Source organism: Corythoichthys intestinalis, chromosome 22, assembly GCF_030265065.1.
Source record: "Corythoichthys intestinalis isolate RoL2023-P3 chromosome 22, ASM3026506v1, whole genome shotgun sequence".
NCBI lineage: Eukaryota > Metazoa > Chordata > Actinopteri > Syngnathiformes > Syngnathidae > Corythoichthys > Corythoichthys intestinalis.
This window is the reverse complement of record NC_080416.1, coordinates 13,704,402-13,718,721: the sequence shown is the minus strand read 5'-3', so window position 1 is coordinate 13,718,721 and position 14,320 is coordinate 13,704,402. Positions and strand designations below refer to the sequence as shown.

The 14,320-nt window shown below is 39.8% G+C and overlaps 1 protein-coding gene across 4 annotated transcripts in view; it reads left to right on the top strand.

Annotated features, from left to right (window-relative positions):
* The window catches only part of csmd3b (CUB and Sushi multiple domains 3b), a 684,074-nt gene that overhangs the window by 589,887 nt on the left and 79,867 nt on the right, over positions 1 to 14,320 (top strand). The gene's annotated exons all lie outside the window — the stretch shown is intronic.

The window sequence follows — 14,320 nt, the reverse complement described above, 5'->3', positions numbered from 1 at the left end:
AAGTTAAGGTAGACTGAAACCTCATCAGGTCAGAATTAAATGTGAAAAGCAGTTTTTTAAAGCCGCAACAAAGCCATATAGACCCTACCCACATGACGTCACAACTCCGCTCTCCTGACTGGTGCCGCCCACTTGTCCGTCAACACATCGTGTTGACCTGTTACGGCTACGTACGTTCCTCCTATTTACGGCGTGTTTTTCTGCTCGTTAACATTAATAATCAAAATGGTGAAGGTGATTATCACAGATTATGTAGTAGTCATTTTATATCTGGTAAGATGCATTTAATATATATTTAGAGGGTTTTGGGCTGACAACCACAATTAAGATCATTGCTAGGCTAATCGCCGACAACATACACGTATGTATGTAGTGAGAGTGCTATCGCTAAACCATATAAACATTAAAAGCCCTAGCTCCATTGACAAATGACATGAAATACATTAGACTTGACAGTGGATGTTAGCAAGAACAAAAGATTTTGAATTGAAAATTTCGTAACTCACCTTCCGAGCACAAGATTCCTGCCGAATTTTAGCAACGTAGCATTTATAAGCCTCCAAGCTCTTAAAGTTTTTCAAACTTTCGTGAGAATAGGCTGATTTTGTGTGGACAAGATAGTTGTAAATATCAGGGTCAGGCAGAGACGGCGAAGGCAGCCGGTCAAAAATCATCGATTTAGGCATCAAATATGGATCTGGCGACTGTATAGAACGAAGCTTTTCCACATAACGCCTTTTATGCAACACATCCAGTGAGTTTACGGCATCAGAAAGCACCGGGTCTTCCATGAAATGCATTTTAAATTCCTCGATCAATTGAAACCAATGCTAATACAGAGACAAAATGACGGACAAGTGGGCGGAACCATAAAGCGAGCACGTGGTTTTGTGACGTCGGTGGGTAGGGTATATACAGTGGTACCGCTACATACGAAGTTACAGTGGGGCAAATAAGTATTTAGTCAACCACTAATTGTGCAAGTTCTCCCACTTGAAAATATTAGAGTGGAAAATAAGTATTTGGTCACCTACAAACAAGCAAGATTTCTGGCTGTCAAAGAGGTATAACTTCTTCTAATGAGGTCTAACGAGGCTCCTGTTTTAACTTTGCAAATCATGGTGGAAAATAAGTATTTGGTCAATACCAAAAGTTCATCTCAACACTTTGTTATGTATCCTTTGTTGGCAATAACGGAGGCCAAACGTTTTCTGTAACTCTTCACAAGCTTTTCACACACTGTTGCTGGTATTTTGACCCATTTCTCCATGCAGATCTCCTCTAGAGCAGTGATGTTTTGGGGCTGTCATTGGGTCAACACAGACTTTCAACTCCCTCCACAGATTTTCTAAGGAGTTGAGATCTGGAGACTGGCTAGGCCACTCCAGGACCTTGAAAGGCTTCTTACGAAGCCACTCCTTTGTTGCCCTGGCTGTGTGTTTGGGATCATTGTCATGCTGAAAGACCCAGCCACGTTTCATCTTCAATGCCCTTGCTGATGGAAGGAGATTTTCACTCAAAATCTCTCGATACATGGCCCCATTGATTCTTTCCTTTACACAGATCAGTCGTCCTGGTCTCTTTGCAGAAAAACAGCCCCAAAGCATGATGTTTCCACTCCCAATCTTCACAGTGGGTATGGTGTTCTTCGGATGCAATTTAGTATTCTTTCTCCTCCAAACACAAGAACCTGTGTTTTTACCAAAATGTTCTATTTTGGTTTCATTTGACCATAACACATTCTCCCAGTCCTCTTCTGGATCATCCAAATGCGCTCTAGCGAACCGCAGACAGGCCTGGACGTGTACTTTCCTCAGCAGGGGGACACGTCTGGCAGTGCAGGATTTGAGTGCCTAGCGGCGCATTGTGTTACTGATAGTAGCCTGTGTTACTGTTGTCCCAGCTCTCTGTAGGTCATTCACTGGGCCCCCCCGTGTGGTTCTGGGATTTTTGCTCACCGTTCTTGTTATCATTTTGACGCCACAGGGAGATCTTGCATGGAATCCCAGATCGAGGGAGATTATCAGTGGTCTTGTATGTCTTATATTTTCCAATAATTGCCCCAACAATTGGTTTCTTTACACCAAGCGTTTTATCTATTGCAAATTCAGTCTTCCCAGCCTGGTGCAGTTCTACAATTTTGTCTCTGGTGTCCTTCGACAGCTCTTTGGTCATGGCCATAGTGGAGTTTGGAGTGTGACTGACTGAGTTTGTGGACAGGTGTCTTTTATTCCGATAATGAGTTAAAACAGGTGCCATGAATACAGGTAATGAGTGGAGCCTCATTAAACCTCGTTAGAAGAAGTTAGACCTCTTTGACAGCCAGAAATCTCTCTTGTTTGTAGGTGACCAAATACTTATTTTCCACTGTAATTTGGAAATAAATTCTTTAAAAATCAAACAATATGATTTTCTATTGTTTTTTTTCCACATTCTGTCTCTCATGGTTGAGGTTTACCCATGTTGACAATTACAGGCCTCTGTAATCTTTTCAAGTACACAATTGGTGGTTGACTAAATACTTATTTGCCCTACTGTATTTAGTTCGAGGACCTTGTTTGTAAGTCAAAATGGTCGTATGTCGAGCAGGATTTTCCCATAAGAATACATTATAATTCCACTGATTCGTTCCACAGCCCGAAAACCTACACTAAATCCTTATAAATACTGCTGGTGCCATTACAAATGGCAGTTACACATAGCAAAACAAATAAATTATGACTACAAATCAGAATATAATAATAATTCCTGTAATAATGTAACGAATCAGGTTCTAATGTGGCTGATGCGTTTTGGTTGTGGTTGCGGAACTAAAACACAGCGCTGTCTTCGGGACGCAATGAGGAACGGATCAAGAGTAAACATCATGCTTGTCATTACCCGTTAATGACAATGCTCAACTCACGGCTCGGCTCAACTCATGCCGCTAGATAAAAAAAAAACAACAACAATGGTATCTGACTGCTGCCAATAGCCGCTACAGACTACGTCCACATAATGCTACGGTAGATATCACATGTATAAAGAACTACAGTACATGCAAAATGACAGACTCGGCGGCGTTAGCAACACATGTATAGAAAACTAGATGCAAAATGACAGACTTGCCGGCGTTAGTAAACAGCCGCCATCTTAAAGCAGTAGACTTTCCTGGAAGGCTTTTATAGCGAATCTTCCAAGCAAACTTAATTAACTTTTTATCTAAAATACTCCTTAATTGGTTGAAATCTTGACTTGAATCTATCTTTAAAACAGTTTTAAAACTTTTAACATGTCAAAAGTAGACACAGGGGAAATTCTGGTATAACGGGAGCAATTTTTAAAAACTTTAATAGTTGATTCACAACATTAAACTAATTGAATGTAGTTTAAAGCTGCTGATACAGAATGGGGACTTTATTGACCCTGAGAGGATTTTTTGAACAATTTTTGTAACTAATGTACAAAACATTAGAAGCAGCTAATAGCTTGCGGTGGGGGGGGTGCATCAATAATCGATTTATAATCAAATCGTAGCCTCTGAATCGTAATTGAATCGTTAGGTGCCCAAAGATTCCCACCTTTAGTTAGCACAATAATAATTGTCACCTTAACTTAGAAAGACTGGCAAATGCAGGTCGGAGGAAGGACTGTTGAGATCGTAGACATTCTACGCAAGGGCATAGGTTTGCATAGGGACAGTAGGGACATAACACTACCAACTTTTCAGGATGCTCAAATTGTCCCCACTAACTTTTAAGCAACTTTAGTTGCATTTTATAATGAGTTCAGTTATATAGGTAATTTAGATTGCCTTCCCATATGTTGTAGGGATACAATTGACCCTACCATTATTAAGTGACTTATTTTCATTATGTTCAGACTTATATTTCCCCCTCTTCACTTGCTGAACGTGCTAGTCCATACCCCCCCCACCCAAACATGAGATTGACCCTACCATTATTAAGTGACTTATTTTCATTATGTTCAGACATATATTTCCCCCTCTTCACTTGCTGAACGTGCTAGTCCACCCCCCACCCCCCCCAAACTCATGTTTGATTGGCTGATGACCCATCCCACAGACACGCACTGATCAGACAAAAATACAACATGTCGCCAACATGCCGCATCATCCGCCCCCTTCAAAGAGGAGGGATATTAGAAGTTTTTTTTTTTTCAGCCAGGAACACACCACTAATTTTGCTATGGAAATTTTGGTACAACCTGCATCAGAGTTTGCATAACATTAAACTGTGTGAATTTGCTAACCTGCAAAACTTGAGTAGGAAGCTGCTTCGAGGGAAGTGTCCTCCACTATTTTATGAATTTTCTGCTAACGGTAATTAAACTGTGAGAAATGTAGTGAACCGAGGTTAACCCCCTTCTACCCAATTTTTATTTTTGTTTTGTTTATGTGTTCTTAAAGCAACACTTGGTAACTTTTCAGTTTTGGTCGATTTCAGCAACGCTGGTGGACAAAAGCGGTAGTTTTTTGAAAACTGCGTTGACCATGAGGACCAGCGTGTGAGTGCATAGTGTCTTCGTTACAGAAAATAATTGAGAAGCACTGTTATAACACAATACAGATTTATTTTGCAATTATCCGTTAGCCTATCAGTTACCGTATTGGCCCGAATATAAGACGACCCTGATTATAAGACGACCATCTCTTTTTCAAGACTCAAGTTTGAAAAAAGACTTTTTGAACAACAAATTATTTTTTTATACAGAAAATAATTACAGTACATCCGAAACAAATGATTATAACAATATATTTGAGAGATCACATTCGTAAATGAATGGCTTCTGGCTTTTGAAATGTAAATAAACCAATCTATTGTGATAAAACAACAAAATTGCAATAACTGCATTAACCATCAAAGTGAAGTCTAACTGTAGTCTTGAAACAAATCTGAATAAGGAAAAAAAAAATGCAATAAAATAACGCAAACTAGTTAAACTTGAGAGTAGCAGACATCTGTCATGACAGAACATTGCTTCAATGATATCTGGCGCCATCTGGCGTCGTTAATGGGGAGAGTAGCTGAGATCTCTCATGACAGAACATCGTTTCAATGATATTTGGTGCCATCTAGTGTCGTGAATGGGTATAATGTCTAGACCGCGAATATAAGACGACCCCCTCTTTTTCAATCTTATTTCAATACAAAAACACCATCTTATATTCGGGCCAATACGGTAATTAGATTCACATTCGTGAGAAATGTAGCCCTGACCCCCGTTTACCCAATCTGTTTGGTCCTATATATGTCCCGTCTCCAGCAAAAAGTGTACATGCATGTTATGCTGTTATATCGTCCCTACCAATGTTGAAACCAAACCTACACCCTTGATTCTACGGCCGTATTGTCAAGCCAGTTCACGGACGCGCACACCACGCTCATATTTTTCCATTATTTCCGTCTTCATTTCAATGATAAGCATCGTTTTTTTTCCTTTTTTCACCACCTGCACTAACCTTCTTGGAACCAAGGGCTCAACATTGATAGGGACGATATAACAGCTACATTTCTCAGGAATATGAACGTAATCGATACAAATGCTAAATCAGGGGTGCTCATTAGGCAAGGCAAGGCAAGGCAAATTTATTTATATAGCACAATTCAACACAAGGCAATTCAAAGTGCTTTACATCACATGAAAACCATAAAAATCACATTTAAATCAACACAACGTAAAAACCAAGACAAAAGATCGCATTTAATCACAGAATAAAAATAAATAAATAAAAATAAAACAAAAATAGAAATAAAGCAAAAACTACTACTAATAATAATCATTGAAATCACCAATGGAGATAAGCACAAGAGGAATAGAAGGCAGGTAGATTGAAATATATAGACAGTTATGGATATGCAGTGCTAAACAAAAGCGTTTTTAGCCCTGATTTAAATGAGCATACTTCAGACCTTCGGGTAACTTGTTCCAGAGGTGAGGAGCATAATAACTAAATGCTGCCTCACCCTGCTTGGTTCTTGTTCTTGGAACATGCAGAAGACCCGTTCCAGACGACCTTAAGGGTCTAGATGTCTCATAGGAATCTAACAAGTCAAGCATGTATTTTGGTCCAAGGCCATTAAGTGTTTTGTAGACGAGCAGTAGTATTTTATAGTCTATCCTTTGACTCACTGGAAGCCAGTGTAGCGATTTCAAAACCGGTGTAATGTGGTCCAGCTTCCTTGTATTTGTGAGGACTCTGGCTGCAGCATTCTGTACTAGCTGCAGCTTCCTGACTGATTTTTTATCAAGACCTGTAAATATACCGTTGCAGTAGTCCAATCTGCTGAAAACGAATGCATGCATAAGTTTTTCCATGTCTTGTTGAGTCAGAAGCCCCTTAATTCTGGTTATATTTTTTAGGTGGTAATAAGCGGATTTAGTGACGGACTTTAGATGGCTATCAAATTTTAGGTCTGAGTCAATAATTACGCCAAGGTTTCTGACTTGATTTGTAGCTGTAAGTGACATTGTGCTTAGTTGGCTGCTTATCTTTGACCTTTCCTTTTTTGGCCCAAAAATGATCACCTCTGTTTTCTCCACATTTAACTGGAGAAAATTCTGGCACATCCATTCATTGATTTGATGAATGCATTTACTCAGGGAGACTAAGGGACTATAATCATGTGGGGACACAGAAATGTACAGTTGTGTGTCATCTGCATAGGCGTGATAGGAGATGTCATACTGTTCCATTATCTGAGCTAACGGAAGCATATAGATGTTAAATAAGAGTGGTCCAAGAATTGACCCTTGAGGGACTCCACACGTGAATTTGGTTCGTTCTGACTGATAATTTCCGATTGACACAAAGAAATCCCTATCATGTAAATAGGATGTGAACCACTGAAGAATAGTGTCAGTAAGCCCTACCCACTGTTCCAATCTGCTGAGTAGTATGTTGTGATCAACCGTGTCAAATGCGGCGCTGAGATCCAATAGTAGCAGAACAGATGATTTGCCTGCATCGGTATTCCGACGAATATCATTTAGGACTTTGATAAGCACGGTCTCGGTGCTGTGTTGTGGCCGAAATCCAGACTGAAATGAGTCAAAAAGATTGTTTTGGATCATAAAAGTCTGGATCTGTTCAAACACAACCCTTTCGATAATTTTCCCCAGGAATGTCAGATTTGATATTGGCCTGTAATTACTAATGGTTGAGGCATCCATTACATCACTCACGATCGACTAGTTAACCGCAACGCAAGTATGGATAGCTCGCAGCAGCCTCCCCAAAAAAAGCTATGTACATGAAAAAAAATTGTTAATCATAATTATGTTGTGTGAGCAACATATGAGGTTATGCAGCACCCGTCTCTCTCTAAGCAGGTTCTTACTCACGCTTTTCTGGTTCTATAATTTCCAGCAGAGTTCACTACATTTCTCACAGTTTAATTAACATTAACAGTAGAAAACGCATACAGAAGGACACTTCTCTCTACTACTGAGTTTTGCAGGTTAGCATGTTCACACAGTTTAATGTTATGCTAACTCTGATGCAGGTCTGACTTTCAGTAGCAAAATTAGTGGTGTGTTTCCCACCTCCACAACTTTGGCACCTTTTTAAATTACTTACAGTGGCTACAGCAGGCCGAAAAATACTTTTAATATTCTCGTCTTCGAAGTGGGCAGCATGTATATCTGTGTGAGCGCACAGGTGTGTGTTGGGGGTGGGTCAAGTCATCAGCCAATCAAATGTGCTTTTGAAGGGGAAAAAATGGACTGGCGCATTCAGCAAGTGAAAAGGGGTAAATGTAAGTGTGAGAGAATTTTATTCATGCTTAAAACACCACCTTCATGCATTATATTTGGTATGCTTTTGTTATGCTTGCATGAGAACATTGTAGCATAGAGCGTCATTGTTATATTAAACTGCTTGAGTGTGCCTTCCCATGGCCTTGACGATTGTAGACTGTATTACAATATGCCCAAATATGGACTGTTCCTATGTTTTTCAATATGCCCTGAAAGAATACAAGGGAGGACTGTGGTTTCTTATCATTATTCTAACCGGGACCAGCGCTCAAGATCTCAGCTCAAAGATGTTTTTGTATGGAAAAATACCCAGGTTTGTGAGATGATGAGTTTTGTTTCTTAGTAAGTTTCGTTTCACAGTGGGTTTCGGCACCGCCCTTTCAATAGTATAAATGTCCAGCCTCTATAGTACTTCTTTGTACTTTCTGGGTGATCACAGCTCCTGGCTGGGTCACATCATTTTGTACCCAAGAGCTCTTGTTCATAAAGCCTTTGAAGAAAAGCAATCCACGGTTGGGGTCGTATTCATTTCTCTATTCGAGCTATCGAGGTAACACTTGTCTTGGAGTTCAAATTTGAGCTTCCCTGACAGTAAGTTTGAACATTATGAAAATAGTTCACTTAATAATGGAAGGGTCAATTCTATCCTTACAACATATTTGAAGACAATCTAAATTTCTGTGTAGCTCAACTAATTTATATAAGGTTGGTGGGGGGGAATTTGAGCATCCTGAAATGTTGGTAGTGTTATGTCCCTACCGTCCCTATGCAAACCCATGTTGATTTGTTTTACAAGAAAATCCACCGTGCGTCCGTCGAGCGGGAAAACAAACTACGGCGCTGTCATAAATCGTCATATTTCGAGCATGTTGTCAGATGTAGAAAAAAATAGTCAAATTTTACATTGGATGTTGAAAAGATCGCGTGTCGAAGTGATCGTATGTCAAGGTACCACTGTATTGGTAAATGTTATAAACGTTAAACACCATGTCTATGACTTTCCGTTTTGGTAGAAATTTAGTTTGGCTCAAATGATTGATTTACAAGTTAAATAATTTGTTTACCCCCCTACAATCGAAATGTCCCTCAAACAAGCATTGTTTCACTCACTGCACATCGACTAGTTATATCCTTGACTGCCTACTTAGGCAGAAATCTATTTGGCCTTGATTACTTGTGCTTTTTCTTCGTCTTGCCAACTGAAATCACATTTTCTCCTTCATTGGAAAATGCTCAGACAAATTGTCCCACACTCTGCAGATCAACTTGTCACATCCTTCACTGCCCGTTTAGCTGCAGTTTTTAGTTAGGCCTGAGTTATTTGCACAGGGCTGTAACATAGCCAAAAAGACTTTTTGTGTACTTATGTGAATTCTTGGTTCTTTATGATTGGTAAAATATTGTTAAATATCATGAGTGATTACTTTGGATTGGTGGAAAGTTTCACGTGACAGCACACAAGGGAGAAGTTTATGAAAACGACACGTGACCACCCTTAAAACAGGTTAGCGGACTTACTCACTATCCTCAACCTACCTGAGTAAATCCAAAAAATTGATAGCGACCTCTTCAGTCAGAATAGATTCAGGGCAAAAAGTGCTTCCATTCTCCATCACAGAGCTCCAGTACGCTGATGACAACACATGAGTTGCTCACTTTGAGGTGAACCTTCAAAACGTCGGGAATGCTTTTGTCAGGGCCTACCGACTCCTGGGACTTGACATCAACATCAAGAAAACTCAGATCCTCTACCAGCCAGCCCCTGACACAGCCCTTCAGGCCCACAGTCTATTCAGACGACAACCCACGAGAAAATGTGGATCGCTCCGAGTACCTTTGCAGACTTCTCTCTACGAGCTGTCATGATGCAGGAATGTGGATACTAGCCACTGCAGTGGGTTGTTTCAACCACCATTGACTCATGCTAACTTAGCCACTCCGGAGCCCTGAAACTAACAAATAACTGAAAAACTGTGTGGAATTTTTTTAAATCAACTCCACCGTCAACTCCACCAACTAATTAAACCCCGGCTAAATTGAAGATAAAGCCGAATGTCAAAAATTCTGAACTTCGGGTTAGGGTTTAGGGGTTAACAGCATATCAGTACCAATGTAAAACAATGCAAATTGACTGCACAATTATCAACAACACACAAATGAACTGCACAGTGCAATAAACACAATGGTGGGGGCGGGCGCGATTGCACGTGCACAACCTGGAAGTACGCCGTAGTACACCGTACACAATCAATTTGGCTACAAAAACGTGGTGGCAACTAAGCACTTTACTAGGGTGACCAAACATCCTCTTTTGCCCGGACAAGCCCACTTTTTACGTCCTCTCCGTAGCGTCCGGCCAACTTTTATAAATTCATGAAAATGTCCGGTTTTCATGATTTTTCACGGGACCAATATGAATAGAATCCCTCTGACCGCTGGGTGGCAGTGCCTGCCTGCGTTGAAATGGCTCCTACTAGTTGGGGGAGAATGGGTAGTTCTTGTTTTTTGTTGGCAGTTTACCCCTTGTATCATGGAGCATTATCGCCATCTACTTGGTTGAAGGTTTGGCAAGAGATCAGGCAGTTAGACGTTTAAGAGACGTTTATGCTGTTGTAATTTATAAAAATGTTTAGTTGGCACATAGCCTACTGTGTGTGTGTGTGTATTGACTGGACTATCTTTTTTTTTTTTTTTTATCATTATTTAATTTTTTTGTTTTATTATTTTTAGGAAGAATGAAGCCTGTTGAGTAACCTGTAAACTGTTGAGTAAAAAAATATTGCCATATAGTATATTTTATATACTATATGGCAATATTATTTTTTTCCTATAAAACTGAAATTTTATATCCAGACGGAGGATACTTTAAATATAGTATTTAATTGATATAGGCATCTTTGAGTGAACTTCGAGTAAAATTCAAGCATTTTGAGGCCGGGCCGAGTGTCCTCTTTTTTTGGAAATCAAAATATGGTCACCCTAACTTTACACTCAGTCGGACTTACAACACATTCCAAAATGCTAAACGAACACGTCACCTCACAGCATAAATGTGCAACACATATATGATGTAAACAATGCTCGCCGATGACTACCTGGCTTTGCAACGGCAAAGCTGAAATGGCCATGCGTGTAGCAGCTTCAACCTGTTGCTGGAACCCTCCAAAATGAAGGAAAAATACTCACGTACATTCATGGACGCACACAAATCAACATTTCCTCGCACACCTCAACAGGTAGCTGCACTAGGCTCGAATGTGCAGCTGTCACCTTCACGCGTCCCAAAACACTTAGCGCGTGTGACTCGAGACAAAAACAGGAAGTAACTATGAGCAGTTACCATGGAAACGAACGTGTAGCGGGAACCTTTCTAACATTTTCTATTCAAAATGCTCTTTGTACATGACTACAATATTTTTCATTCCACATACATCATGAGGCAATAACAAAATAGTAACGCACAGACACTAAGGAAATCTTTAATCAGATTGCTGGTTTGGAAAAATGAGCGCGTTAGCATAGACTTCATAACGTATTGACGGGGCGCGGGGCCAATAAACAGTGGGGCTGCATTGTTGGCGAAGCCATCAAAGCTGACCGAGTGGAATCATAGACGAAGAGCTTTTTTTTTTTTAAATTATTGTGAATAAATGCTTAAATCCCCGAATTCTTTATAGATATGGACATAAAACAGTCTCGATTCTTGGTTAAAAGCAAAAAAAAATAAAAAAAAATGTGGAGTTAGCATTTATTCTATGTAAATATGTCAAAGTACAATGCTAGTCTGTTCATGAATGTGGCTAGCGGCCGCCTAATGTAAACAGAGCTTTTCCGGTGAAAATTCTTGTGAATAAATGTTTAAATCCCCAAATTCTTTATAGATATGAACGTAAAACAGTTTCGATTATTGGTTGAAAGCAAAAAAAAATGTGCAGTTAGCATTTATTTTACGTGAATATGTCAAAGTACAATGCTAGTCTGTTAGTGAATGTAGCTAGCGGACGCCTGATGTAAACCGAGCTTTTCCGGTGAAAATTCTTGTGAATAAATGTTTAAATCCCCAAATTCTTTATAGATATGAACGTAAAACAGTTTCGATTATTGGTTGAAAGCAAAAAAAAATGTGCAGTTAGCATTTATTTTACGTGAATATGTCAAAGTACAATGCTAGTCTGTTAGTGAATGTAGCTAGTGGACGCCTGATGTAAAGCGAGCTTTTCCGGCGAAAATTCTTGTGAATAAATGCTTAAATCCCGAATTCTTCATAGATATGGACGTGAAATAGTCTCGATTCTTAGTTAAAAGCAAAAAAAAGGAAAAGTGCAGTTAGCATGAAATTTACGTAAATGTTGCGAACTATGATGCCAATGCAGTAGCGGCTAATTTTTTCCCATTGATTCTTTTCACAACGTTTCATGCATGGTATGAAAAATATAACAATTACCTTGAATCCTCGAACAAATCACTCCTGAGACAATCCTTCCTGTTTGTATGCGGTACAGCTTTCGTACTTTTTCAACAGAAATCCGGCATTAGATCGCTGCGTGCGTGTTTGTGAATAGGCGCAGTGCATGACCGATCTGAATATCTATATATCTCAATACATTATGAAGTCTATGGCGTTAGATGTCTCGTTTACTGAAAAAAAGTAATCAGATTACAATAACACGTTGTTAGTGACGATATCGGAAAGAAAAGCCAACAACTAAAGCATAGCAAACTTGTTGGTCAGGAATAAATTGGGCTTTTTATGGGTGCTGCCTAGCAAATGCTTTTTCTGCATTCAAAACTTTCCTTCGCTTTCTGCAAATCTACTTATTGCAGTATATCACTGGCTTCCCGTAAAAGCTGAAAACTATTTCTTGCTGATTTGCTACTGCCAATTCCTGCCTGTTGCTGTAGTGTTACATTCAATCGAGTTTTTCTTCCATTTGAAATGCCCCATAAACATTGCTTCTCTTTACACAAATCTACTTGTAGTATCCTTGACATCCCGTTCAGGGCACAGTTACTGTTAAGATAGCATTATCATGGTGGGTTTTCTAGCTCAAGGACCATATTCAACATCATTTCAAACTCACAAAGTTTCTCTCTTGAATTTCATTACATTTATCTCGGAGACAAATATGATTCTGGTTTTTTTCTCCTCTTCGTCCTCACAAGTAGCCTTTTGGGGTGGGATTTTTAATTAGACGCAATCATTTCTCGTGACTTTCCTGACTCTGTTTACCCTTCACAGCAGTTTTCACACACACACACACACACACACACACACACACACACACACACACACACTCATCTCATACATATACATGACAATCTTCCGTCCTCCCCTCACAGAGAATGTGTGTCTTTCCAGAGGTTTCTGTTCATCACTCTTCCGTGCATTTTTTCCCCCCACTTTTTATACTTTTTCATACAGATGTCAGGCTCTTAATGAATCATGTTAGCGGTTCACAGCTGTGGGAAACAAGAACAGGCCCATCTGTTGGAGGGTTTTGAGGTTTTTCTTCGAGATGGTTAGTGGATACAAACAGTAGCTAGCGCATAGAAAAGTGAAGGCCGACTTCATTTGTGCAGTGATGTATAACACCAGTCATCAAAAAAGTTTCAATCTTTTTCGAGAAGATAAACCCCAAAGCCATTTTGACTTAACCACATGAAATTTAGTACACCTGTCTATCATGAGTCTATCCACGAGAGAAGCCTCAAAAGACGCAGGAAGCCTGCCGTTATTATTGAAAATAGGTATTTAGGGATCATTTTCTCCATTTTCAGGGATTCGTCAACGGCGAAGTTGTCCTATAAGTTTTCTTCAGCTGCTATCAAATATAAATCCCCAAAGCCACTTGGCAACGTGAAAGTTAATAGCCAGGTCTGTTATGAGTAGAACCACAAAAATGTATCAAGACACCATACTAACAAGGAAATGGGAAGTTTGCTGTTTTTTTAAAGCAACCATTTTAGCGCTGTTTTCTGTTCCCTTGGCTTCAAAAACTTGACCAAGATTTTTTTTCTGATTGTTACCAATTTTGAGCCATGTTTTAAAGACAGATGGGCAATGCTAAATGATGAAAGAATCTGACCTTTTAGCCAGATTGCCAGAATCACGCCAGCTGGCACAGATCCAATGACCAAGGCCGGTGAAACCCCGACAACCAGGCCAAAAGGCCAAACTCAGCGTGTTCACCTTAGTCTTAACCCCTTGTATACAGTCCCTGACAAAAGTCTTGTCGCTTATCCATTTTCCAGACCTACTGGAGCCCGCGTGGATCCGATATTCACTCAAAAAACAGTTTGGTGGTGGCAAAATCATGGTCTGGGTTACATCCAGTATGGGGTTGTGCGAGAGGTCTGCAGGGTGGAAAGCAATATAAATAGACTGAAATATCAACAAATCTTAGGTGCCTCTTACATTCCTAACCAGGAAAGGGACACATTCTGCAGCAGGATGGTGCTCCATCGCATACTTGAATCTCTACCTCAAAGTTCCTCAAGGCAAAGTAGATGAAGATCCTCCAGGACTGGCCAGCGTAGTCACCAGACATAAACATCATTGAGC